Here is a 27,342-nt window from a genome sequence, read left to right on the forward strand (position 1 = left end):
GGCCTTTGCTTACAGGGTTAGTCCCGCGACCGCTCGGGCCCGTGCCTATCGTCATCTCGATCAGCATGTGGTCACTTCCTAAATCTTCTTGCGTGTTTTGCCAGTGCGCTGTGGTTACGTTCGAAACGAACGCGAGGTCGGGTAGCGTGTCGACACTCACGCTGTTCCCTCGGCGTGTGGGATCGGCGGGATTCGCGATCAGTTCAAGCCCATGGTCTTGCGAGTCTTCCCAAAGGTGTTTGCCCTTGGGTGTTTCTCGGGCGTAGCCCCAGGCTCCGTGGGGCGCATTAAAGTCGCCCGCAACAACTAGAGGCTCGCCGCCAGAAGCCGCGCGCGCGCCCCGGAGCAGGTCCGCGAAGCGGTGCTGCAGCGTGGGTTTACTGTACACGTTAAGGACGAAGAGTCCGCGGCCACACTTAGGAATTAATTCTACGAATACGTGAGGTATCTTTACGGAGGGAAGTTCGCGCTGCGCTACAGTGACGTTACGCCGAACGAGCACGGCGGCGACCGGCAACGGGCGGGGCGGGGGCGACGGCCGGCGCGCCACCTGGCCCCGCGCCATCTGCCACGTGGGGTGTAGACCGTTTCCTTCTTTGCCTGTTGTCCGTCGCGGTCGCATCTATGGCCTTGTAGCCAGCTAGTTTGACCGGATGGTTTGTCTCCTGTAAAAGGATTACGTCCGGTTTCGTCTCGCGGCTGCGTATGAATTGCTGGAGATTAGCGCGCTTCCTCCTGTAGCCCCGGCAGTTCCACTGCCAGATGGTGTATTGTTGTTGTTTCCCAGTGTTAGTGTGGTTCGTTGCGTGTGTAGCCATGATGATGCCTGTGTTTAATTTAACCCGTCGCCATCGAGGCGACTTGGTTGCTGCTGCGGTTGTGTCTCTACGTCTGTGAGCGTGCTTTGCTGCGGCTGATTGTGTTGTTGTTGTCTAGAGTAGGGCTTGCTCATCGTTCTTATTGGTCTACCCGCAGCTGGCGGCAGCCTCGCTTCTATGTAGTCTATGCGCGCCAAGTGCGCGGCGAGCATTTGTGTTATTTGCTCAGAGAGCTTAGCCAGCGCGTTATTAAACATTTCGTTCATATGTGCCGTCTGTTTTACAAAATGTTCCTCGAGGCTCTTCTCGATGCCGTCTATTCGTTTCTCTAATTTCTCGTAACGGCCGCATGGCTGTTTGGTGTCGGGTCTTGCGGGATCTAGTGCGATCCTTTTCGCGGTAACTGGACGATTATCCCGTTCATCCTCCGTCTCCATCGAGCTACCCTCGTCATCCGTGTCCAACCCGGCCGGCTCAGGCCGAGATGGAGTCGGTGATCGAGGCACCGAGGATGGCGGCATCATCGTGTGACGTTGCTGTGGTTGCTGCGATTGTGGATGCTCGCCTTTCAATTTGAAATTTTCCTCTCTAAGGAGCGCGTTTTCGCGTTTAAGCTCGGCAATCATCGATTCTAATGGTTCTAGGCGTTGTCGTAGTACTCGCTCTATCGCTCGCTCGAGCTCGTTCCCACCGCCGCCTCCGACGGCGGGCCCGCCAGGGCGTCCCACCGGAGCGCCTCCGCCGCCGGGAGAAGCGGCGACAGCCGCCCAGCTCGCCTGTTGCCCAGTGCTCCTGTGACCTTGTTGCTGCTGCCACGGCTGCTGCTGCTGCTGACTTTGTTGACTGATGTGGCCGACAGCTGCGATGCCCGGACCGGCACCCCCGCGTGCCATCGACGTGCTTCTCGGCCGCTGTGGCCGGTGGCGAGAGCGGGATCGGGATCGGGATTTTCCCACGGCGCCCTTCCCGCCGCGGCTAGCCGAGCTTCCTCTTCGGTTGTCGGTGACTAAATCACGGTCTATCTCTGGGTAATTCAGGTAGTAGCATCCGTTGCCATTACAGTCGCTGCTGCTGTTGTAACAGCTGCCGTACTCTGCGGCCGCTTCTTCCTCTTCTTGTCTTTTCCGCTCTAGCTGGCGGCGCTTGACTATATACGGAGTCTTGTATCGCGCCTTGCACCTGCGGTCTCCCGTGAAGTGTCCCTTGCCACATAGTCGACAACGCGGCTCGCATTGGTGGTCAGGCGACGGATTGTTGCGTCCGCATCCACGGCAAATCTTGTCGTTGGGGTTGGGGCACACGTCGGCGCGGTGTCCCACCCTCCCGCACTCGTAGCATACGTCAATTTGCTTCCTGTAGAGGGAGCATCTGACGAGCATAGGTCCGTAATATACGTATCTCGGTACGTGGAACCCGTCGAACAGAACGATTATGTTGTCTGTGTTGCCCATGCGCTTGGCGTGCAGCACACCGGGGTTGCGCTGCGTCACTAGATTAGCGATGACGTCTGCCGGGCTCTCGGTCTTTGTAATGTTCCTGATCAGGCCCTTGGAAGTGTTCTCCGGGGCGGCTTGATAGGCGTTCGCCTCGAACTCTCGGTCTCCGATGCAAAGCTTGCTAATAGCTCCGTAACGTTTAGCTCTGTCTTCAGACGGTGTGCTGAGCACCACAACGTTCTGTTTAGCGTTCAGGCAGATGCTATCTTCCCCGGCCGCTTCTCTGCTTACACCCGCCGCGTTACGTAGGCAGCAGTAAATGCGATCCGTCCCGTAATCGCGTACGTTGAAACCGCCTCGGGGGTGTACGACGATTCTGTAATCGTCCGGCGGTAACTCTGGCATTCGGCTTGCCATGGCAATCTGATGCACTTGTCGGGCGTACTTCCTTTTGTACTGCGCTGAGGTGGTTCCCGTATTCGACGTGGCTGCCGTCCGTCGCTGCATATGCTCCTGCTGGTTATCCGCCGACTCGGTCACACCGTTGGCCTGTTTCTTCCTCTTGACATCGCACCACCCTGCTCCCTCGCCGAAATCTTGCGGCCTGATCTCTGTTCCTTCTACCTGGACAACTTCCATTTAACGCCGGGAAAGGCCTGGCACGTTGCCGTCGGCGACTGGGAGCCCCAATGAGCTCCGGCGACAAGTTAGGCTTTGCAAGCCCCGCCGCCGTGGCGGCCGCGCAATGGTGGCGTACGTGGAGATGCTAGGCTTAGCTTGCCGCGCTTGCGTGGCGGACCAAAGGCGCTGCCTATCGTCCAGAATATGGGCCCACCTGGCAGAACTTGACGTTGAGGGAGTCCTGAAGCTTCCGCCTGTCGCTGGCAAGAAGAATTTCCACGAGAAGTTCGGTAAACCGCCAAAAACATAGGAAAGTAGCGGAGCCGACACGAAGCACGTCCGCCCTGTGTGGTCTTCTTCTTCTTCCTCTTGCCGAGAACAAAAACAATTTATCCTTTCAAACGTATTTAGCTAAGAGACCCGACCTAAAGCTTTCTATCAAGAAATCGAAATCGGGTTAGGTGTGATGCGCGCATGTCATTTTCCTTGTCAATTCACAGTGGTCCCAACAACGTGTTTCCCGAATCTCGCGCACGCACGCGGCCTCGAACGCGCCTAGGTAAACGATATATTTTCGGTGAATTTGAACAGTGCCTAAAACTAGTGTGTAAAAGTAAGCAAAGGAAACATGCTTTCAGCGCTCACCGAGAAGCCCCGAGCCGCGCATCGGGCGCTCGCTGCCTTGTCTGCCTGCCTCCTGCCGTGCGAAACTTGCGCTCCCGGATGAAAGTTAAAGAGTGGCTGGACGAGCCGCGCAGAACAATACGGCTATGAGCCTCCCGCACAACAGACATGTTCATTCTAATGCTCAGACATTACGGTGATGCTCCCGCATTGCCGTCGACATTCATCGTGAAACGAATTCTGTCGCAAGTTGTTTTTATTCTGTAGCAGTAGCCCGTTTTATTTTGTTCTTGTTTTTTTCCTTCAGTGTTTAGAAAGCATGCCTGTCGCTCTACATAAGATGTAATGAATTATCAAGGTCTAGGAAAGTCCACTAGCTGTCGCGCACACCAAAGTGATTATTGCAGTTCAAGAGGTAATGTGCCAGTTTAAAGGAACCAGTCTTTAGTTTGGCAGCACATGAAACTTAACAACATACGCGTCAATTTTTACTTTACCGAGTGCTAGTTGTGCTTGAAAGCCAAATTGGTCATGGCATGTTCAGAAAAAGACTTGAGTTTACCACAAGGAATCCTTTGGTTCTCGGTCTTACTCCTATATAAACTTATTTTTCCATAACTAAATGCCGTCTACAGTCAATACAAGTAAGATATATTAGAGAACCAGGTAAATTTTAGCACCTAATCTCTGCATTAACCAATACGATCGAAGCAAGTGAACCTAGGATTGGCTCTCATAAGGGGTGTTTTTTTTTTTTTCTGAGCCAAATTTGTTAAATATTTCCTATGGCAGATAGCATAATTTAAACCCTTGCTCTTAATTACTCGGTTAGGCGGCCGTTACTTCCACGAGAAACTAATATGTCCAATAAAATAATTCACGCAAATACAGTAATTAACTTTTTCAATAATTATTTTCAGCCACGTTTTAAATCTACGAATTATTGCCGGTGAGTTCGCACGGTGTGTCCCCTTAGAAGGAATTCTCTGGACAGTACGAGTTCCGAGATAATAATTTTGAAGTTATCCGACAAAATGCGTTGGCGTTCTAGTTCTTTAAGAAGCCACAGTTTTGTGTATTACGGCACAAAAGGAACTTGAACACCAATGCATAATTTCTATGGACCATTTGAATATAATATCTCAGAAGTGGTGTCTAGACAGCTCGTTCCAAGTGGATAGGCCTTGTTAACTCACTGACTATATTTCGTAGATTGAAACATGCGGCTTGAAGTAATTGATTGAATAGTTAGTGTAATAACACTATCTATTAGATTCAAAATTTTGATTTCTGCTATACGTAATGGGCTGCGTCAACGAGTAATTTAGATCAAGGGTTAGAATTGTGCAATCTGTGATGGGCAATCTTTTAAAAAATTGGTGCAGTTAGAACAAAAACACCCTGTATATCTAAGTGCCCCCGCAAACCCACCACGTATAGCACTACAAATGAATGCGAAACTTGCGCCAAAAGGAACTATGAGAGCAGCGCGTGCGGGTCTTACCACTCACTGAGCGCTTTCCTGTTATAATACAAGCACGTGGAATAACGTTTATACAATACGTGCTGACTAGACGTGCGAACACGCATACTGTTATTGGCAGTCATATTCGCCGTAGTGTCCAGTAACGCAGAAAAAAAAAAACGTATTTTCACTAACCCAGGGGCAGATATACGGACATGTGTCACCTCGCACACATTTGCACAGCACAACTATGCCGCTCCGTTGAACACCTCTAAGAAATAAACAAAAGGTGACCCCCGGGACGTTGCCGATGTCTACTGCAATGACACTTGCTGAATCAAGGAAATGCATCATTATCTTTTATAAGAAATATTCGAAATTTTGGCGTAAGTACAAAGATACAATTAGACACAGGGATTTTGGCGGTCTGCAAAATTTTTTTTTCATTACACTGTTGCACGCATAGCTTTTCTTGTTATTTTCTTGTATGCAAATGCCTTTTCTTGGCCCCAACCGCACTCGCGTTTGGCGCGGCGGCGCGGGAAGGCTCAGGTAGACAGCGGCAGTGCTACGGCTTCTCCGGCCTTCGTAGTTGAGTGACGTCACGCGTCGAAGAGAAGGGCGTGCAGAGGCCTGATAGTCCAGCTGGGGTTGAACAAGGGCAACATAGCAGCAAGGAGTGCGTGCGTATTTCCGTCCATCAGCCACATTCAGCGGGCCATATGCGTTTAAGAATGCTGATTGTGATCTTTTTACATGTCATAGAGAGCACATAAAAAAGTGAAATAAACATACTGTTGAAACAGCGCAATACATGCCTAAGCATATAACCCGATGGCCCAATACATGCGACTGTCGAGCGGTAGTGAGGATACGCGACACGAATTCACCCTGCCGTTGTAGCAGAACACGTTTTAGCCACGTTAAACAAAGTGCCGCGGAGAGAAAAAAAAGAAGAAAATATACATAGGTGCTATGTGGTATCGAGCCTGGATACCTAGTAGCAACTAGAGGTTCTACTGCAACGCCACCAGCGTCGTACCCTGAGGCGCTACTTCAATTGCTGTATTAACAACTGGCTGCAAACTTTGAGCTTTCTGCAGCATTATTTGAATTGATTTCGGTGTTCCCAAGGCCAATTCCAGTGCAGCTTACACACCTTCTACTCTAACCACTCACATTTCTTGTATAACGTCTTTAGTGCCTACAGGCGCCTTTGGACGCCTATTTCGTTAAGAGAGCGAGCGCTCAGCCATGCTGGCACTGAGTGCCATCAAAATCAGGTACTGGACGCCGATTCTCCTTCATTTATTTATTTATTTATTTATTTTTTTACGTAATATTTATTCATTTATTTATTACAAATAGCTGCAGAGTCTGAGTCGTACATTATCGTAGGGGGCTTAATTAAAAACATAAAGGTCAAAAATAAAGTGTAGCGAAAAACATCATCCTACTAGTTGTAGTACTAAAATACAATAATCGTTATTAAAAAGGAAGATAACACATCCTATACTAAGCATAAAACGTCCCATTTTTTAGAGTTCTTACACAATGCACAAAACAGTGCACCGAAAGTATTATTTAAGACAGATTCATGTAAAGGTCTCTATGTAATATGAAAAATTGGGCGCGGACACTATCTCATCCGGGAGCCAATTCCAATCTGTAATTGTTAGCGCGAAAGAATGAAAACTTAAGTAGGTTTAAACGACACTGATAAGACCATATTTTTTTCGGAATTGTCACGTCTTTGAGACTGATAACGATGTCGTTTTAACTATGTGCTTTTGTCGCTTCCTGTGCTACCACTGGTATGTAAAAACATTAACCTGGTTAATTTTCCGCGTATAGACAGCAACTTCCACCCCATATTTCCCTTGATTTGTCAACTTCTAATTTTGTAGTCGCGGATTCCCTTGACAAATCTTGGAGCCTTCTTGTGAAAACTCTCTAACTTATTTGCAGAAACATTTGTGAAGGGGTCGCATGTTGTGCATGCTCATTCTGACGCCGGCCTAACGTAAGATACAAAGTTTCCTTCAAAGCTTTGGGTGCTTGACGTTCCTCTTAAAAACGTGTAAAAGTCGGCACGCTTTAGTGGTTGCTATGTCAACGTGGGAGGTCCGATCCAATGCCGCAGTTAAAGTATGTGACTTAGTTAACGCATTGCATTAAAGCAATATTTAGAATGTGGGGACCAGATAGCTTTTTCTTTTTGCTCCTAAATTGAACATGATAACATTTTGCTATACTCATGTCCATCTTCCAATTGGCACACCAAGAACAATTTTTTTCGAGCACGAAATGCAGCTCATTCGTGTCTTCCACACGTGTCACAGATGGTATACAACGCAATCACCCGCATATAGTCTGACGTTCGAAACGAGGCACTCACTTAAATTGTTGATAAAAATGGGGAACAGCAGCGGCCGAAGGAACGACCCTTGAGGCACACCTGATAAAGCATTAACCGTTCGTGACATCGCACCGCTCAAAACCACTTTTTGCTGCGGTTTTTATAAATAATCTTTAAGCCAACCGTTAAGTGGATCAGCCAGACAAAGAAATGACAGTTTCTATAATAGTCAGTTATTCGGGACTGCCTTGAAGGCCTTTCGAAAATCAATGAAAACAGCATCTACATTGCATAGAACACAAACTTACACATGTGATGATTGAAAAATATCCATGTGTCTACGCATTTTAACCACTGTCCTCTAAAGGAAGTTTGAAGCTTTGCGGGTTTCCGCCATGCAGGGGAATTTCCCTTTGTGGCTTCGCCGTATATCTTTAACCTTTTATCAACAGTATACGTTGGGCGTATATTTAGGCACTTCATTTTACAAAAGATATTACGAGGATATTTGTTGCTTAAAAGTCTCACGGCAGCAGCGACGAGCTGATGCTGCTAGTGAAAATTTTGCGGTGCTTGTACGAGAAGTGCGGCTTAATATTGGTTTCTCGTATGCGAAGCGGTCAGTCAAGGCAAGATAATACCGGTCACACGGACTCGGTGGCTATGGTGTTGCCCTCGACCTCATGCTCCAAGTTACTCTCGACCTCCTGTCGCAAGTCTGAGTTGCGGCCGTGGCGGACGCATTCCGATGATGCGGAAAAAAACACTTGTCTATACTGTGCTTTGGGTGTACACTAAAGATGCTCAGCTTCCTCCAGATCCCTTACTACAGCATCCTTCATAAATCACTGTATAGTTTCGCCATGTTAATTGTGACGACCTTTAAAGTAGGAGCATACATTACCTACAACCGTTCAATGAGTTCATTTATTTTCTTTGTGCCCAGTTAATGGTTTTATTCTCAGTTAATTGAACATATTATATTTGTTCGAGCTTGCGGAAAGGTGTCCATGTCTCACTCAGGTTCGTGTTGTTTGTAGTGGTCCGAAATAGCACGACACTCGCGCTCTGAAAAGTTCATAACGAATGGAGACGAAGGCTTACGCAGGACTTGCACTTCAACTAACCATAAGGAATGTCCAGGGTATAAGCGTGCAAAACTTAAACGTGAACGCCTACCAACACGCTCGGTCTTCCGTCTTTATGAAGAACGCAAAGGTTTTAGAGATACGCATTGTGTTAATTTTTATTACGAAAGCTTCTACTGCGGACCCTTGCTGTCATAGTTGGCGTGGTAGAAATACACATTGCGGTTGGGCGTGGATGCGTCCCAGCCAGGAGTGTAGCCAGAGATTTTTCTCGGGGAGGGGGAGGGCGCACGCTTGACTGGTGAAGGGGGCGAGGACTGGGCCCTAGGGTGTTATCGCACGTCCTTTGAAGCCATGTATATCGATACATATAAACTCCATACGTGGGGAACATTCCCCGTGTACCACTACTTTTCGAAGATTCTAGCGCTTTATCATTCGCTAGCGTGCCTCGATACCGTGCTTTCTCGTGCCAGGTGGTTGCACGTTCTGTTGCGCCGCCATATTGTGTTGGAACACTGGAGATAGGCTATGACTGGCAGCGGGAATAAGGCTCTGCGCACACTTATACTCTAGAAACGTGTAATTTTCGTGGTTTTGACGCTTAAGTGCATCGAAATATTTATGCGTCACCTTAAAAAGCCAGTGTACAGGTTACACAAAAGCCACGCTGGAAAAACTTTCGATCTCAGCAGATTCGTTTTTGCCGTGCTTTTGTTGAAGCTCACAAATGTATTTCAGAAACAAAGCTGAACCTTATGGTGTGTACTTAAATTTTTAGACTGGGCCCTTCAAAAATACTGACACCACTTTTTTTTTGCTGTCGGGACACAGTGGCCGTAAACGTATAGCTGTGTAATGTCGGGAAAGCCAAAAGGAGGTGAATAAATACGGCACCGTTACCGATACTGAAGATACTGCAGTTATCAAGATACAGATCACACATATGAGAAGTAGGAAGAATAGTAAACCCTGCCGTAAACAGTCTTACATTGACGGAGACACACTATGGGAGTAAAAAGCAAGCTGGAGGCCACTGTTTTGAGTGTGGCCGCTGTGGCCAACTTTTTCAGGATACAAAGTACAAAAACGCTGATCTACTTAAATTTAATTCTCGCTAACAAACCCCATATGGTCAAAATTATTCCGGAGCGTGCCACGTAATCATATCTAACCCAAACTAATCCAATCAAATCCGAAGCGACAATTTTTTTAAAAAGTCACAGTTTCGCAGGAACAGCCAAGAATCGATTGCGGAATTGAATCGATGCTTCGTCAGTAAGGATAGTAGTTTTATCGGCCATATAAAGTTGTAAACATTCGCTTACTAACTGAATCTTCGCGCTTTGAGTGTAACTTGTTTTTGGGGGACAAGTTAGCCCAATAAAAAGTCAGTTTCGTCATTCACAGGTTTTGTTATCGTGTGTTTCAACGGCACTACAACGTGACAACATATAAACTCGTAGTTTCGTCCGAAAAGCGAACCATCGATTGCGATAGCAAATTATTAGTCATCTATACAAAGAAAGGAGTGTTTTTTAATCGGCCGTGTAAACTTCTAAACATTCGCTCCATAACTAAATTAACAAGCATTGTGTCACGCGTGCGCAGCAACAAATATGAACACCCCTGGGTAGCTAGCTACGCACACTAGCTGTCAAAAGGCTGGAGTGAGGAAGGGCGGCAGCAGCAGCGAGCGAATTCACCTTCGGGCTGCATTTGGCTTCAGTGCTATCTAAGCGGCAAGAACACAGCGCGCGCGCAGCTCTGAGCAATCGGCGCAGTCTGTCCCCGTCGCAGATCGCATTCAAGATAGGGCGCATGCCATACGCAGCCGCGCTGCAATCGTACGCCCCCCCCCCCTCCCCACACGGTGCTTTGCGCGCGATCGAAGATGGCGCAACGCCTCCCCGCGCCCGCGAGATTCAGCCACCATCATCGGCTCACCCACGCATGCTTTATCTTGCACATACAGCATATGGAGCGTTGTGGCGATGTTATCGCACTTGGACTTTATACGGAACATTACGCGACGAATAGGCGGAAATGCATCCGTAATGTCCATGCTATCCGAATAACTAGGTAAAGCGGGAAACGATGCACAACTTTTGAACGCTGATAATTTAACAGCTCCGTTGGAGACATCTAGCCTAAAGCATAAGCCCTTGTGCGCGCCTTGTGAACATTTCCTGCGTGTCGGGGCCTAAACGCTATCCTGGAAAACACGCTTGCGTTATGCTCTGTTAGCAGCGACCCACAGATGAAAGCAGTGATGTGAGAAAGAGCAGAATAGTGAGACTTCTTTCCAAAAGAAAGGGAAAGCTCATTCCTAAAACAGAAAACTGTCACTTCGCAAAATAAAGCAGAACAGCCTGTAAATACCTCAGATATGGTTCGAGGGAGCTCACCATATACATTCACCTTCTCAGGAGGCCATAGCCATTTTTCAGTACATTGACCTAACAAAGCTGAAGTTACACGCCTCTTAGAAACGTAAAAACTGATCCGTCCAAATTTACAGCTACGGTGGTTTTGCTGCCAAATTCCACTATCCTCGTTATATCTGGCAAGTAAATGATGGAGGAATCAACGCAAGCAGATGCAGAACCACTACGTGATAAAACTCAACAAGAATATTTTCCCAACACTTCGATTATCTTGGCATGCGACTGTTGGAAATTAGGCATTGTGTTTTAGCAGGCTTCTGATCTCTGATCTGCCGTTGAGCTTGTTATCTAAGGTACGCAGCAATCTGATATGGTGTTCCGTTTCCCGCACTTTCTTTCTGATGACTCCTGGTTGTCTATTTGCACTATAAATGAGCGTGTACTAGGTTGCCAATTTTCTTGACCTCTTCCTTTATTTTTTGACCACTTCGTCCACGACCGAGAAGTGCCAGCGCCACAATGGTTGCTGTGTCATCCTTATCAGCTAGATTAGGCGCCGCACGTACCTGTGAGTGTTCGCTCGAGCCGAAACCGCAGGAAACATTGCGGGGCATACTGCGCGTAATCTTACGCCGCTGTCTACGCTACATCAGGAAGAACATGCATCCTGATGATTCGCTGATGCGGTGTGATTGGTTGGCGCTGAACAGCGGATTTGTAAACCAGCACAGTGAGCTGAATGAATTTGGGCGAAACTACTCGCAGGAAGTGCAAGGCAAAGCAGACAAGATTATGAAAAACCATGCCTCTCCACTCTACCCACGGGAATTCCAGCAGCAGGATGACACCCATAGCCTACTGTCATTATATGGCTGGCCCGAACAATGAGTTTACGGCAACCGCTGACAGAGAAGCTCGGACGGCTTTTTACGTATTTCTAACGTTGAAGTACCAGTGCACCCTTAAACATAGTAAAGTTTATCTTTCACATGCGACACCCTAAGGGCTCTCAAATATAATACGAAGGTGCAGTATGAATCTGTTAACGGTGTTCCAACAAGTACATTCATTAAATATAAGGTTCAAGAAAGGCTTTTCCGATAACCTGTGCAAACACAAGGGTGCAATTAATTTAGTGTGTTATCCTGGTGCGGCAAATGATGCAACGAAAGAAATATGCAAATATAAGGCATGCATCAGCAAACTTACCTACTTTTCTCTCTTGTTACATCTTTTGTTACGAGCAGGGACTCGAGCTCTATCATATCCATACCTTGCATTATGGATAGCCACACCGGTAACTGATCTTGTACTACGAATGACACTTGTTAAAGATCTTTTATGATTAAAGCAGTGAGTATTGCATTCTAAGCGCCAAATGCATTACTAATAAAACTTTGTCTCTTCCAGGAAAAATGTCAGCTTTGATATCGAAGAGGGAAATGCCATTGATCAGGTCATTTACTTTGTAGACAACGGTAAGTGTTGTTTTTATGGGCTGTTTTCAGAGTGTTCCCTTGCTATGAACATAGCATCCACTTCACCATTAGTTCGCGCAACAAATTCTACGCCAGATATTTATTATAAAAATTAGCATCTATACCATAGTCCGTAGGAAACTGACGGCTGACGCATTTACCCGAATCCGAGGCCAATAATATAATAAAAATGAAGATGTAACAAGTAGCTAATCCATTCCTTTTTCAAATATGCGAAACCAAAGTTCACTCATTAAAAGCGACATTAAAGTTGCGTTTCAACGTTTCATGACTATCTGTAGACAATTAGCGCAAAAATGCTTACCATTGCCAGGGAGAAAATTCAGGCAAGATTTCCCTTTTTTTATTTCGTGCTCGAACCGTAGTACCGACGAGGTCTCAGCAGCGTTATAGATTGAATCATGTTCGCGTGTATTTCAGCCATTTTCGAGGAGCAAGCTTTCTCACAAGTTACGACATTTCAATTCTTCGAACACAATTCAACATATTTGTACTGGAAAAACCTTGAACATGCGCACACCAGACGCTGTCAGAAGGCGAGAAGCTCTGAGAAAATTTAGACATATTGTGACCACCTCTTAGTTTCCTTTTGCTTACTCATTGACTTCTCAGGCATTCCAAAATTTGTAAGGGTGACGTTAAGTCTTAAAATTATTATTGTCTTCCCAAAATACTAAGAAAGAACATATCATGAAATAAAGTGCTAATTTGGGCTGGTTAGTACATGTCTAAAAAAACTAATAACAGCGCAAGCAATTGAACGTGCGGAGTGATAAACAGCACTTCGTCTGTCTCTTCTTGACTCAATGAAAGAAATGTGCAAAAAGAAATATGAAAATGTGCAAAGAAATATGAAATATAGAACCTTTTCGGACAGTCTGTGTGTCCCGTTGTGTGCGCTGTTATTAGTTTTTTTTAGCTATGATGAAAACTCCAATAATACAGTGCTGTTTCAGACATGCTCCGGTAAATCTATTCGCCCTCCTTCAATATTTCATCAGGTCTTTCAGTCTTTAGCCATGGCTACCTCTTTGCAACAAGAAGGAAATAAACATCTGTTGACGTAATTTGAAAGTAGGGCATTTAGGGCATGCAAGAATAAACAAAAATCCCAATTCATAAGCTGTGAAGAAATAGTCGATGCACAAGCCTTGTTTTTGTGCCACAGAAATGTTAAACCTATGTTTTTATTAACTCGCCAACGTTGTCTGACAGAATGTTTTTCTCAAACGAAGCTATTCGTGTCCTTTGCTTGCTTGTGAAACTTTGTTTGCCGGAAGAATATTTTAACAAGTGGGAACATTGACTGTTCTTTCGCAAATTTACCGTGAAACACAGAAAAATCGCGGATTTCACTGCACTCTACTACGTTTCAGTGGCGGCGCATGTACATTAAAAAAAAGTAAGGAGCGAGGCTGCTTGATACGTGCTTGCCTGTACAAAATGTGTATTTCACACTCACGAGCACGTGTGGTGCGAATATTTTACATTCGCAAGCGTTAACAAAGATAGCTTAGCGATAAGGCTTGAACTGTGGCTAGTCTGTACAGCATCATTTAGTTTACTGCGCAGAAAATTCACACGAGGGACCATAAAAGGCCACGGATGGCCGTGCGAGTACACATTCCTAAGCGTAATTTTGTCGCATAATTTGTGTGAAACTCCAGCACAGTAGATGGAACAATAGCCTTGCAAGTATGACACAGTGCACAGTTACTGTACTTTAATTACTAGTGCAATATGACGGCTGTTTATATATGTTCATGTGTGAAACAATTAAATGTTCTTTCTTTTTTCAGATCGTACTCGCCCCTTCACTGCCTACTACAACTATACAGACTACGATAACTGCATGATCATAATTGTTCCCTACAACGGCCACGATCGTAAGATTGAACATTCTCTACAACATCATTGTAGACTTAAAGAGCATGACTTTCGTTTCGTAGCGTTCAAATGTTCTAGTCACGAACTATGACTTCAGCAATAATGGGGTATGAATGTGACGACACGTAGAATCTGTTCCGCCTGTACAAGTAGCAGAGAAGCTGTCTTAGAAGTGCTCAAACCCGCCGTGGTTGCTCAGTGGCTATGGTGTTGGGCTGCTGAGCACGAGGTCGCGGGATCGAATCCCGGCCACGGCGGCCGCATTTCGGTGGGGGCGAAATGCGAATACACCCGTGTACTTAGATTTAGGTGTACGTTAAAGAACCCCAGGTGGTCGAAATTTCCGGAGTCCTCCTCTACGGCGTGTCTCATAATCAGAAAGTGGTTTTGGCACGTAAAACCCCATAATAAATTATTATTAATTAGAAGTGCTCATATATTACGTACGTCATTGTACCTACTAAAGGTGAAGAAAAAAAAATGTCATTGTGAGGCCATGATAAATATATAACCTTTTTAGGCAGACTTGCTTATGGGCTGAAAAGTACGATTCTCGCTCCTCTCCCAAGAAAGTTGGCCGTGCGCAGCCACAGCTTTCTTTGCATTTCGGTCCCCACTGAAAAGAGCAAACCAGGCATTATTCCACAGTAGAAAAAGAATGTGACGCGTTTTATAGTCCCGCTGGTCCTATTTTGAATTCTTTCTCGCGTCGTTAGTTTGAAGACCACCGATCAAGCAATGCATTATTAATCAGTGGGCGTCATGCGAACACGCAAGTGTGATTTGCCTATTATGTAGAAGCATTTGAATTTTAGTCAAATGTAGGTACGGATCAAGGTAAATTGCGCGACGAAAAGCAGCACTTGTAAACAGGATAGGGGCTAAAGGTTAAGTTTTGATTACTGCGTTCAGATTTCAACATATGGTGTAAGTGTGCGTTTACGGTAACGACTGCATGCGTAGCCACCATCCGTACTTGTAGATTTAGGAAGTGGGTGCGATTAGGCCACACTTAACGAAATGTTTTGCCCGTCTCCTCGGATCATGGTAGTGGTCTCTGAACACGCGTATGCTCAAGCGCGCAGCTAAGCCTCCCGAAAATGTTTACACATACATAGCGTAGGCGTGGGTGGATCGTTGCTCAAAGCGAAAAAAATTCGGTGTGAGTACAAATATAAATCATAATAAATTAGAAATTGGTGCAGTAGTTATAATACCCACTCGGCAATAAAAAAGAACTTTTTCTTAGAAGGGCTGTTTATTCGTACTTGATTTTCTAATGCCAAAGCCTGGCAGTACATGAGAAAGACTCACAGTTTTTTCACTGTTAGCATTCTTGTGGGAAATATGTTTCTTTTGTATGCAGGCAAAAAGAAAATAAATATTGAGTGGCCACTCTAATTATTATATAACCGTGCTCCGCAACTTCTTTATTCTTAAGTCTTATGAATTTTATAATGTAATGTAGCCAATAAGTACACTCTATGGGTCCATTTATTCTGACACGATGGGGCTTCCTTTTCTTCCAATGAGCTATTGCGCGTAAATATATACGTCCTTTGCAAAATTTTTTTTTTGCAATCGTTTCATGAATTCTTGCTACATGTTTTGTCTCATGTATGGTTCACAAAATTTATAACTCTTGGTCCTCACTACTTGCAGATTGTATGCTGTGGGTGAAACGCGCGATCGCTCATTCTGTTCCTCAGCACTGCCTGGAGCGCTACGAAGAGAATTGTGATGTCAGAGTGCCAACGTTCGAAAACGACCTCTGCAAGGACGACTAAATAAAGTCAAGACATTTCATTGGATTTTTCTGCGTGTGTACATTTGGCAACTTATACAGACACCAAGCTAATAAAACAACCAACAGGTTGCTTCGTTGCTCTCTGGCATCATTTCGGGCTTCTTCAATAAAAAAATGGATTGCAAACGCGTGAGGGTGGGTTTAAACGCGCCTCCCCGAGAATAACAGCATTATGCTGTAACTTAACCGGGCCACACACTCTTAAAGCGAATAATGTTCTTAGGGGACTTCCAGCACATTGAAGGGGCTATCTATCTATCTATCTATCTATCTATCTATCTATCTATCTATCTATCTATCTATCTATCTATCTATCTATCTATCTATCTATCTATCTATCTATCTATCTATCTATCTATCTATCTATCTATCTATCTATCTATCTATCTATCTATCTATCTATCTATCTATCTATCTATCTATCTATCTATCTATCTATCTATCTATCTTCACGCTAAGGTGGGTGTGTGGGTAGCCCATAGTAGAACGGATGGAATGCCGGGCTGCTGTGCTGAAGGTACAGGGCTCGAAAGCAACCATCGGACCAACTTGGGTCACTGCGTTTGTGCCACAGCGTACCTATGTGCCACTCTTCAATGAGCCTGTTTGATGCCCCATCATTTAATCACTGGGGATTCGGGACTGGATATATGGTATGGTTCCGCGCCAGTTTTCAATGAATCTTTTTGAAACTCGGAACACTGTGTTTGCGCCGAATCGTTTGTGGTGGTCTTTTATGAACCTATAGTAGGCGTGTGTCGCTCTACAAGCATAGCCTGGCAACCTACGTAACTTAGCATCCGTCACCCCTCACCCATTTCATTTACAAAGTTGTTACTCGCTCGCACTTAAATCAACGCCTTTGATACCATCCTCGGCAACTGTGCAATTTCCACTGGGAGTGTGCCACTCTGTAATGAAATAAAATGTGCTTTCAATTTCTCCAGTGCTCAGCGGATTCGAACCACAACGAGCGTGGACTATACGGCGGCAGTGAGAGACGGCGCAGCCTGTGCAGTGGGAGGCAGAGCACAGACGCAGACATGCATCAGGATTGAAGCCCGGTTTTAGATCTTGCCGTTGAGTACAGGAGTTGGCCGACGTTGAGGAGGATTTTTGGAACTGAAGGGTTATTTACATTATTTACACTAATAACACAAAGTAATGAACAGTCATAAAGCCATCGACGGCCGGCAGCAAATTGGACGCTGCTGCCCATGGCAAGAATAGCATTAAAAAAATCTAGCTTTTAACCCCTTCGGTCTCTCGGGGTCACGTCATTTTCGGCGAATCGTTGAGCCAGCTCAGGTGTCGTCATTTTCCTCCAGCGGTAGGCGCCAGTGCAAGTACCATCACATTCGGCCAATGGGGACGCTCCAAGGGCTCCTTTCCCGAGGGGTGGCTTCCCTCTGGCGTCGCCTCCTCGTCTGGAAGCGCTCAGCTTGAAGAAATCAGTTGCTCTCTAACGACCTTCTACAGCCCCAAAACAGCTTTGCTCGGGACCACCATCAACTACATGGAACCATGCCAGCCTACCGTTGCCCTTTCGGGAAGAGTCAAGCAGGGGTGGGGGACAATAGCTCGACATGCGGCGCATGAGTTCGTGATCGCCAACCTGTCTGACGGGTTCGTTAACGGGGTAGACGCGTCCCGGCGCACCATAATTGGAATGTGACGGCAATTGGATGTAGTCGGGGAACTTGAGTGATGTCAGGAAAAGGGTCCGTATCCAACAGCTCCTCCTCAACCCTGAAGTTTGGAATGGCTGGTGAACTCAATTCGCTGGCCATGAGGAACGCTGATGGACATGTAGTATACTGCTGACGAGCCTCATGTGACGAACTTCAGGATCCCTGGTCGTGGAGAACATGCGTAAAACAAATGAAACAACATAGCGCTGCACCACGTGCAAGCGCAGGCTCTTCACCCCTGACTCGCCAGGCTATTACTATGTGAAAATCAAACCTGGGTTTTATTTTCCTTTTCCAAATTTTGATAAAGCAGTTCCAACCACCTTTCTAAACATCTTTTCATATCTCCCCGAATGCCGACAATGCCATAGTGAGAGTGTCATTGCAAAAGAAACGCGAGAAAGTTAAACAAATAATGAAAGCAACTTTTATAACCATACACAAGCAAAGTTTTGAAACTACAAGTATGATTTCCAGCCCATAATAACACTTCCTACCTCGTTTGTCAAAGGATGGAAGGTAATAAGTCAGTTTACCGAAACAACCGGCTCCAACCATCCGTGTTCCCATTTAGCTTGCCCCTTTTGTAATAGACGGCGAAGTTATACTCGTGGAGAATTAGACTCCCTTTGAGCAAGCGTCCGTTTTAGGGGACATGTATCTGAGCCAGGACAGAGGACAGTGGTCGGTCTCGAAATTGAATTTCGCTCCGTGCAAATAACAAGATAATTTCTGGACCACCCGAACTAAGCAGGGGCATTCTTTTTCGGAAGCGCTGTACGCCTGCTCTCTGCACGTTAATTTTCGGCTACCATGCAGTACTGAATGCTCCGCCGCGTCTTCGCCCACTTGGCTGAGGACGACTTCCAACTCTCTGTCACTAGCGTTGCACTGCACGGTAAATTCCTTAGAATAATCGGAGGTCCGAAGCACTCTTCCTGAGCTCAGAACCTCTTTCAGATGCTCAATTGCGCTTTCTTTGGCCTCATTCCATCGAACTTTTTCGGGCTCTCCCTTTCGGAGGGTGTCTGTCAGGGGGCTTGCCACCTGTGAGAAATTTGGAATGTACATCTGGTAATATCTGAGGAGCATCAGAAAAGCTTTGACATCCGTCTTAGTTCGTGATTCAGGGAAGTTATTGATAGGCCCTGTCTTCAGTTCGGAGGGCCACCGCGTTCCTTGTCCTACGACATGCCCTAGGTAGGTAACTTGCGAGCACCCGAAGTTGCACTTTTCGGCCTTTACCGTGATACCCATGTCTCGTAGACGTGCCAGCACCTTCCTTAAGTGCTCCATGTGACCGTTCCAGCTGTTAGAAAAGATGGCCACATCATCTAAATAGGGAATCGCGTAACCTTGTAGGTTTTGCAAAACAATATCCATCAGCTTGGAAAAGATACACGGTGCATTCTTAAGCCAGAAACTTCACATTAGTGGCCGAAATGTGCGAAGCGGAGAAGTGAATGCTGCGTAGCGACTTGAGCTTTCGACATGGGCACCTGCCAGTACCCCCTAACTAAGTCGATTATCGAAATATACTGGGCTCCACCCACCCGCTCAACTCGTTCTTCTGTGTTAAGTATAAGGTAAAGTTGGCCCCTTGTAATTGCATTCAATTTCCTTTAGCCCACAGGTGGCCGCAGCTCTTTCACCCTCGCCTCTACGAGAATCGCTGTCTGCTGGCACAATGATCCCCAACTCAAGCATTCGTTTGATCTCTACTTCCATTATTTCTCGCTGACGAGGTGAGACCCGGTACGGTTTTGATTGGACCGGCTCGTCTGATTTCAACTCAATCTCATGAGTAATGAGCGTCGTTCTTCCCTCCAGCTACTGAAGCATTGGCAAAATTACTCGAAGAGTTTCTGGAGGTCGCTTACTTGATCGGCATCGAGAGCCAGTCGGTTTATAGACAGATTCAAGTTGTCCTCTATGGAGCATTCCGTATCTGTCACTGTCGCTAGAAGACCAGTTTTTTGCCACCAGTTAAAACACACACAAAAGGAAGAGACATAAAGACAACACGGCCACCCGTGTTGTCTTTATGTGTCTTCCTTTTGTGTGTGTTTGACTTACGGCAAAAAACATGTCGTTTAGTAAGGACCAACTAGGCCAACAAGCAGTTCTGTCGCTAAAACTGGAAGTTCGACCGCTGCTTCTTCAGACGCGTTCACCGCCATGTTCACAACCTCTTCCCTTCCATAATAATGTTTCATTAAATTGCATTGGTAAATGATTCCTTTATTCCTTTTTCCGGGAACTTCAAGGGTGTAGTTAGTCTCCGATATCTTCTGGGTAACCTTTACGGGTCCGTCCCACTGTACCTCAAGTTTGTTTTTTCGTGAAGGCCTGAGGATCATGGCTCTGTCGCCTAACTTAAATGTTCGCCTACGCGCATTTGTCGTAGTACGCCTTCACGGTTTCCTGGGCCTTTTTCAGGTTTTTTCCAACCAGATTTTGCGAGACACTTCAGCGATCCAGCAATTTTAAAATGTAAATCACCACCGTCTGGCTTTCACCTGTTCCTTCCCACACTTCCCTTAACATTCTGAGGGGGGAACGGATCATACGACCGTACAGCAGCTCGGAAGGAGTGAACCCTGTTGCCTTATGTGGAACCGTTCTCAACGCGAACAGGGTTGCGGGTAAACAGTCCTCCCGGTGTGCTTTGTGTTCATCAGACAATGTACGTAACACTTTCTTAAGCACCGAGTGCATCTTCTTCACGCTGTTTGATTGTGGATGGTACAGGGAGCTGTGTATCAGCCGCCCACCACACATTTCTAGGCACGTCGTGGTTAAAGCACTTGTAAATACCGTCCCCTGGTCAGCCTGAATCTATGCAGGAATACGGACTCGCGCAAACGCGGATAACAGCGCGTCGACTATCTCGGTGGAGCTCCGTTCCTTCAAAGGAATCGTTTGAGGCAACTTTGTCGCACGATGGAGCATGGCCAAAAGGTACTTGCAGCCCGATTGGATCGGCGGAATATGCCCAATTGTTTCGATCACCAGCCGATGGAATGGCTCCGTGATTAAGGGAACCAACTTGCGTTTATCTTCCGGCTTCCCAAATCGCTGACATGCATTACATGACCGTATATAATTCTCCACATCCTTAAAGCATCCTGGCCAGTAATGTTCTAAGAGGCTCTGCTTCGATTTCTCGATTGCTAGGTGGCCTGACAAGCCATTTCAGTGACACAAAGTCAGGAGATCCGCCCGATGCCTCTCCAGAACAATTAACTGATCGACGATACGGCCCCTATACGATCTCGGTAGTGTCTATACAGCAGTCCTCCCTTTTCATGGATGGTAACATTGCGCCTAGCTATGCCCTCTTTCGCGTTGGAGTGTAAATGTGTCAGAGTCTGGTCCCTCTGTTGCTCTGCACTGAGCGACTTTCTGTCCACCTGGAGAAGCCTGGCAAAGCCCCCAGAGGCAGGTGAAAGTACAGAGCTGCTCTCCCTTTCTGGTACTTCCAGTGACGACCTTTCTTCGCTACGGCAGTTTTCTACGGGGATCACCTTAATTGGCACCTCTGTTGTCAAACTGTTTTCTTATTCCTCCGTTTTCCAAGGTTCTACTAGGGAATGCGCTTCCTCGCGTTCCGCCACCGCTGCGCTGGGGTCCTTGGTCCGCTGAGTGGCGATTTGGCATGCTCGCGAGCGGTTTAATGCCTACACCCTTCCTCCTGACCGCGCTCCCGTAGCAAACGCTCCGAATTGTTCTAAAAGAGATACGGGTAGTTCATTGGCAGTGCTTTCGGAACGCCTGCGTCTATCTCTAGTTCTCCGAAAGGACCGGAAATTTTCACTTGTGCTCTTGACAGACACACGCTGTGTTCCTCTAGCACTGACTTGATCCAAGTTACCTTCCCTGTATAATCCTCGGCGCGTACAAAAGAAAGGTGAACTAGGTCCATGGCTTCTCCACTGTCCCTTAGTACGTTACAGGTTTTTCCGCTAATCCGTAGCTCCTGGAGGTATGGACGGAGAAGCTGCAAGCTTTCATTGCTTCCGCTCACGTAGAAAAGCACTACCGGCTTTTTCTTGCAATCATAGGCAGTGACCTAGGCCCTGGCACTGATAACATCGGACCGGTCGCCTCTTCTCGAACTCTCGCGTATCAACCTTCTTCGTCCCCTCCTCCGGAGGGCTGCTAGCTTCTTTATTGTTGTTCCCTTCCCGAGTTTTCTTCGTTGACTTAGTCCTCTTGGTAGCTTTTTCCTGTGTCTGTGTTTTTGTGGTAGATATACCTTCTCGGATGATCCCTTCCATTTGAACGCTCATCGTCGGTAGTGCATTTGTGTCGCATTACGTAATCATGAGATAGTAGAGCCGCCTTATCTACCGTGTCTACGGCATCTCAATCCTGCACCAAAAGCCTCACTGACTGTGGAATGCTGTGGTAGAATTGTTCGGAACAAATACACTTTATAATTCTGTCTCTAGTTTCGTAGACTTCGGTACCCTTAACCCACTCAACAGGTTTGTTTTCAAACCATACGGAGACTCTGAGTACCCCTCGTCGCTCTTTTTGCTCGCTTCTCTGAATCGCTGCCTAAATGCTTCCGGGGAAATTCGGTACCTTCTCAACAGCGCTGCCTTTACCTTCCCGTAGTTTTCCGCGTCATTCGCCTTTAATCATGCGGCTACGCAACAGTCACCATCCTCTGTGACCAGATGCCCTGAGCGAAATTACACCTTTCACAAGTTCTCTCGAAATGATCCAAGAATAAGACAATGTCCTCTCCAACCTTGTACCTTCTCATACACTGATCCATCCGACATCGTTTGACCTCGCTTGATATGCTACGGTTGTCCCCTTCAATGCCCGCCGTTGAACGTGATTTATGAAGCTGAACCTGTAGCTCTGCCATCTCTTTCTCGTACTTTTCCCATTCTCGCTTACGCTCACGCTCACTCTCGCGTTCTTGACGCTCACGCTCCTGTGTTTCTTGTATGACCTCCCAAGCAATGTTATTGTTTTCATCATCATTGCCAATATCTTGAATCGCCTTTTGGATAGCTGGCATTTTCATCTTTTCGTCCACCTCAACTCCCAACTCGTCTCACATAACAAGTCTCACCTCCTCAACCTTCTAAGATCCATGGCAGCTGCCCCGACTGATGGTTAGAACTGTTTTCCTTAAATAATTTGTGCAAACACAAAATATGCAAAAAATTACGGTTTCCTAGAACCATCTAAATAAACACGCAAAATTTGAAGTCTGTCGAATCAAAAGGAAAAAAAAACCACGCGCTCACTTACGGATGCAGCACGTCGCCATCCGACTCATCGGTCCGCTGTTCTCGGTGCCTCAGGACTCCCTGGGTCGAAGGCAGTTTCTTCTTCGCTGTTCCCAGTTCCTCAGGACTTTTTTGAACGAAGGTCCTTCCTTACCGCTGCCACCAGTTATTAGATTTAGCTTTTGACTGCAGGAGTTGGCCGACGTTGAGGAGGATTTTGCAAACTGAAGGTTTATTTACATTATATACAGTATTAGCACAAAGTAATGAACAGTCATAAAGTCATCGACAGCCGGCAGCAAATCAGACGCTGCAGCTCGTGGGAAGAAGAACTAAAAAGCTCTTCTCCCTGTCTGTCGCTTTTAATCCCTTCGGTCTCCTGGGGTCACGTCATTTTAGGTCAATGGTCGAGCTAGTATGGGTGTCGTCATTTTCCTCCAATGGTAGGCCCCCGTGCAAGTGCCGTCACATTCGGCTAATGGGGATGCTCCAAGGGCCTCATTGTCCGAGGGTTGACTTGCCTCCGATGTAACCTTCTCGCCTGGAAACGCTCAGCTGGAGGAGACGGGTTGTTCTCGAACGACCTTCCAGAGCCGCAAAACAGTTTTGCTCGGGACCAAGACAACTACTTGGAACCGTGCCAGCCTCCCGTTGCCCTTTCGAGAAGAGTCAAGCAGGGGGGGGGGGGGAGACAATAGCTCTACCTGTGGCGCATAAGGTGGGGATTGGCAACCTGTCTGACGGGTCCGGTAATGTGGTAGACGCGCCCCGGCGCACCATCAATGAAATGCGACGGCAAATAATGCGGTAAGAGAATTTGAGTGATGCCAGGAAAAGGGTCCGTATCCAACACCGTCTGCATTTCTCCCGTGCTGAGCAGAATCGGACCCACTTCACACGGATCTGAAGGACAGCAGCCCGACGCTTAAGTAAGCTGCGCCACAAATGCACTGAGCATGCACCGCTTTTCAATGAGGCTCTTTCACTCGGACAATTTAGCGAGCTGCGGCATAACCGCTCTGGATATGTGGCTTTTTTCAGCGAACCTCTGACCACATTGGATCTCCCAGTATGAATCGCAGGTCTTGCAGACCGAAAGAGATAAACTATAAGCATTCGCACGCACGCACGCGACTCATCTCGTGTCGGAGGCCACACTAGAACTTCTCGGCAGTGACACTAGGTGCAACGTAGGGAGAAGAAAGTGTGAGAAAAAAACCCGGTGGCTGCATGATTTGTCCCTCACGAGGAAGGGGTTTTTTTTATAGCCGACTGTTCTGTCTCGCTGCATTTTTTTCCTTTTTCCCCTGTGTTTTACTGGAAGACGATGCTCCCATTGCCGCGGCAATGGAAATGGAGTCGCTAGAACGCCTACGAAACGTGATCACTTCGGTAGTAACCGGCCCGCGGAAAAGAAACTGCCCTCTAAGTCAACGCGACAGCGAGGACACTGTGTTCTACTCCGATTCAAGCGATGATGCCTCAGACGACAAAGGGTTCGAGGGAGCGGTACACCTAGAGGCCAAGAAAAAGAAACATCAGCGTACGTTCATCGTAAATTACGCGAACTGTCACGCCACAGCCAAGGCCATCGCCGCACACATTTCTCTTTGTGCCTGACCCGCATGCCGACAACCTCGACAGCCTAAAGTGACAAGCGGTTTCCGTTTCTCTGGAGGCTCTTATACTAGGAGAGATTCAGGATAACAATAAAACATCGAAGGAACGTCTAGGCTAACTATGTACGCAACTGAAGTGCAATCGATGCTTTGATGACAATAAAGTTTCTGGGAAACATTATTGTGCGCTACCTTGTTCCGCATGGCGACGATACACACGCTGGGGTTGTTTATGGCACTGATGCATCGATTAGGCATAGCAGCTTGTCCATTTTAATGAAACCTGCGACAGATGGTGTTGCCTTACGGCGCTCTGAGAACTCGAGCTGTGTTTGGAATGTCTCCAAAGGTAACTGCCTACCATCACTCGTAAAGGTCCGCCACTTTCCGCATGTGGTACTGCCTTTTGTACCGAAATATTTTAATTGCAGAAGATGTTAAATTATTGGAGACATGAGTGCTGTCTACAGAAATTCAGCAGTACGCCCACGATGTTCCGAACAACGCCACGCTGATACTTTCCGTGCAACGGAACTCAAGTACCAAAATTGGCAAGATTCGCACGTTGCATCCTCAAAAGACTACGTGCCGAAAGAAACAATAGAAAATATTGAGGAAGATGACCAGAGATCATCAAACAGAGGTGTTACTGTTGCACCAAATAGACATCGTTCCCGCAAACAAAGGTCTATGAAATCCTCTTCCCGCTTGAGGGAGATGTCTCGTGCGGCAGCACGGCGGCTCCTCCTCCATCTGTATCCGCTATGACCACGAATGCCAGTGACTAAAGAGGCCGCACTATCGCTACTTCATTCCATGAGGTGTGGCCAGTGACGCCGAATGCATGCCAAACATCAGAACTACCGCACATGAATTGCCAAGTGCAATGTCACTGCCGTTGACCGCTAGCTAAAAAAGAGTTATCAAGTGATGGTCATGATAAAGTCTCTCAGGAAGGCCATGCATTCACTACTGACAAACGTGGAACCTTCAACTCTTCGTAGGGCGCTGCAAGTATTGGACACGTTGACTCCGCCGGTGTGCACCGCCATGAAGCGTCTCTTCTGTGTCGGTTATGGCTTGGAGTGGCCTTCACGAATGCCTACTCAGCACTAATTGGAATGGCTGATAGTCCTGCATTTGATGCTTGCGCATGCGAGGAGAACATTGACCACATATTGTGCCATTGTCCTCAATTTCAAGCACAAAGACAGTATTTGTCCGACACATTGAGGAAACTAGACGATCGTCCTCTGAGTGAACAGACAATATTAGAGCACCGTCCCGACCGATCATCGGCTCAGAAGGCAGTGAAGGCACTTTTGTGTTTGCTCAGAACTTCTGGTTTGCTCGAGCGACTTTAACTGAAGTGCTGTCCGTACACGTACCTACACCTTCTCTCTCCCTTCTTTCTCTTCCCCTTCTCCCTTCCCCCAGTGTAGGGTAGCCAACCAGACTATTGACTGGTTAACATCCCTGCCTTCCTGTATTCTTGTCTCTCTCGCTTGACTCCGCTGCTTGAAATCTTCGCATAGCACCATAGCTTCTTCAATGAAGTCTAGAAAGTGTCTCTACTCTATTGGTGTGCCCAAGGCTTGAAATCCAAATTCTAAGATTTTAGATGGTTTGTATGTGCAAATCGTTTTCCCATCCGCGTAATTTGTGAACAAAACGTTTAGAATACTATTCGCCATGCTGCCTGTGAGACATTCGTTTCCTCGACCTGTGGGGATGTAGGCAAGATCACTGTACATAGTACATGTGAATTGACGTATTTTTTGCACCGCGTTCTGCATCAGAACTATAACCAATAGGCTTGTTTAATTGTAAAAAATTGAAGTAGCCTACGTTATTGTTGTAGCTATCTACATTACCATTTCAAGTTACTTCGACTCCAAACGACTGCCCGCCATGTTATCAGCGGCACCCGTACATTTTATCGTCACTACAAATTTTACTGCTCACCATTTGCTTTGAGGTAGGCTAGCATTGTTTGCCATGCAGCATGACCTTTCAATGATGGTAGCGATCAACGATGGTAGCCCGACATATTTACCAGCGTTTAAATGCAGCAGCTCCTAGATGTGTCCTTCGTCTCTTGGTGCCTCGAAAGAAACGTACAGTGGTTCCCACACATCTAATCACATAGTAGTAAACATACTCCCACATATCTGAGGATCAAGGCGCTATTTAAGTACTCCTCTAGGAATCTAGAAATTCCCTGGTCGTCGTTTGGGGTACACATCAGGAAGTATGTCAAAAAGGGAAGTATTTGAGTCTGGAAAGCAAAATTCAAAAGGCCATGCGCGCTTCTCAGCATTTCTGCAAATAAGAATTGGAAGATGCATTGCAGCGACTACGAGCGATTCTCTGGCGGGCTGAAAGAAAGTACAGGCGAACTCGATTCATCCACCATACCGGACAGGCAAGGCAGACACAAAACATTGAACGCCTCATTGATGCACTACAATATCAAAGGTGTAAATGATTCTGCGAGCCATTGGACCCACGTCAGCGCTTATTTCAGATATAGAGAACCGTGCGTGGGCTTCACGCATCACATTAAAAGTGTGTTCCTTTCAAATATTTCGCTCTGTACCAAAGTTGACGAGAGATTGAGATTACTGAGGAATATTGCTCAAAAATTGCTGGCTTGCCAGCCCAACGTGCACTTACAGTACATGATACTCCTAAGTATCGGGAATCCCGTATGGATGTAACGTTTTGCGGTGATGACCTTGAAGCAGCGCTCTCGATTTGAAGGCGTTCTTCGTCACCTTAGTCGGACA

At 46.6% G+C, this 27,342-nt stretch overlaps 1 long non-coding RNA gene across 1 annotated transcript; it reads left to right on the forward strand.

Moving 5' to 3' along the window:
- The first annotated feature begins 12,205 nt into the window (after window positions 1-12,205).
- Window positions 12,206-15,982, forward strand: LOC135907305 (uncharacterized). The gene is made up of 3 exons (XR_010565964.1): window positions 12,206-12,276; window positions 14,097-14,183; window positions 15,847-15,982. It is a non-coding gene; the product is annotated as an uncharacterized lncRNA (long non-coding RNA).
- Window positions 15,983-27,342: the final 11,360 nt, after the last annotated feature.

Source organism: Dermacentor albipictus, chromosome 7, assembly GCF_038994185.2.
Source record: "Dermacentor albipictus isolate Rhodes 1998 colony chromosome 7, USDA_Dalb.pri_finalv2, whole genome shotgun sequence".
Classification (NCBI taxonomy): domain Eukaryota; kingdom Metazoa; phylum Arthropoda; class Arachnida; order Ixodida; family Ixodidae; genus Dermacentor; species Dermacentor albipictus.